Source organism: Onthophagus taurus, unplaced genomic scaffold (genome assembly GCF_036711975.1).
Source record: "Onthophagus taurus isolate NC unplaced genomic scaffold, IU_Otau_3.0 ScKx7SY_20, whole genome shotgun sequence".
Taxonomy (NCBI): Eukaryota; Metazoa; Arthropoda; class Insecta; order Coleoptera; family Scarabaeidae; genus Onthophagus; species Onthophagus taurus.
In genome coordinates, this window is record NW_027248945.1 from 187,226 (window position 1) to 189,386 (window position 2,161).

Here is a 2,161-nt window from a genome sequence, read left to right on the forward strand (position 1 = left end):
TGTGTGAGAGAAGTAATATTAAAATAAATGTAAAACATGAAAAAACAGCAAAATGTGACCAATTACGTGATGAAGTAAAAAGATAAAAACACTTTAATAAACAGATGTTAACAGATTAAAAATGAAAACTTAAACCAAACGGACATGACATGATAACAAAACGATAAGACGATGACATATGAAGTTGGTGAAGAAAATACGGAAGACGGAGGATGGAGTATGCGCGATAAAAATAAAACTGACATGCATGTCAGATAGCGGGAATATATAAAATTGTGTATATTTATAAATTTTGGAGAACGTTAAAAAGGGGTGTAAACTTTAAATCTAATTGATCATTGAACAACGTATACTTATCATTTTTTGAAAATTTAGTTATTTCACATGCCTCCAAAAGGTCCATTTTGAAACCTTTATCAACCCTATGTAGTAATTTAATATTTAACTACTATCTTCCAAATTACAACGTTTATTACTCAAATAGTAGATTTAATCACAACGATGGGGTTATTGCTTATATTAAATGTAACTTAAAGTGTGAGGTTGATTTACACTCAGTTGGCAATTTAATAATTATGAAATTGAACATTATTTTATCTGGTACTATAAAAGCTTCAATAAGTTGTTTCTATAGACCACCATCATTAGACTGTTATGAGTTTTTGAGAAGTTTTGAGGATTACTTGAGTGGCTGTTGTGTTAAATCCCTAGAATTGATCGTGGGCGATTTAAATTTTAACCTTCTCGACTCTGCTTCTGATGTCGTCGTTACTTACTCTAATCTTCTAGCGCAAAACGGTTTCAAATCTTATATAAATAGACCAACTCGTGTAGAGCTTAATTCAAGTACCTGTATAGACCATATGTTTCTTAAATCTAACCTTGCTGACGATAACATTCTGCCACTAGTCCTCTATCAAAAAATAACCGATCACTATCCGATTTTTATACAGCTATGTTTTAAAGATGCACAGGTGAGGAGTCCTACCAAGAGGGTCGCGTATCAGACGGATACAACTAAATCATTTTTAAATTATAATACTTTGCAGAACAGATTAAAGAACATTAACTGGTCGACTCATTTAGTTGGAAATATTGATGAATGCATAAATAATTTAGAAAGTGTTATAAAAGATGAAATAAAGAAAGCTATGGTCAATAGAAAAATAAATTTCAAATGTCGGAAACGTAAACCATGGATATCAAACGGCTTGGTTGTGTCAATTTCGGTTAGGGATAAATTATTTAGACAAATCATATTGAATCCACAAAATCAACAATTAATAGAACTTTATAAATATTACAAGTCCACTATACCCATACTAATTCAATCATTAAAGTTAAATTATTACGAAAAGTTGGCATTGCAGGTTAATAAAAACGGCGGAAAGATGTGGAAGTTGTCCGAATCTATATTAAACAAGGAAAAACGTTGTGAGTCACCTGTACAATTAACTGTGTCTGGTCAAAAGCTTTTGGCTGATAGTGATATTGCCAATGCATTCAATGACCATTTTCTCAATGTACACAACATTAATACTATGGTTCAAACCTATCCAGAATTCGATATCACATCAATTGTTCCGCGTAACAGCCACTCGATTTTTATTACTCCAACATCTAAGAACAAAGTAGAAAGGGTAATCAATAACTTAAAAAATAAGTTAAGTTCTGGGCATGATACTCTGAGCGCAACCGTTTTAAAAAGGATAGCACATGAAATTTCTGAACCACTTAGTATTGTTTATAACAGGATAATAGATGAGGGGCACTTTCCTCGTAGTCTTAAAAAATCAGTTGTCAAACCTTTATTTAAAAAAGGGTCCGCAGAGGATGTAAACAATTATCGTCCGATCTCACTCATTACCAGCTTCGCAAAAATTTTAGAGAAAATAATTTATGTGAGGTTAAATGACTTTTTAGAGAAGCATAAAATTTTATCTGATTTTCAATTTGGTTTTAGAAAGGGGAGGGGTGCCTCTGATGCTATAGCTGAACTAACGGGGATGATCTACGAATCATTAGATAATTCTAAGCATGCTATGGCAATATTTTTAGACTTAAGAAAGGCATTTGATTCTGTGAATCATGCTCTGTTACTTGACAAATTGGAGCACTACGGTGTGAGGGGGTTACCCCTCAAGCTGTTCCAATCTTACTT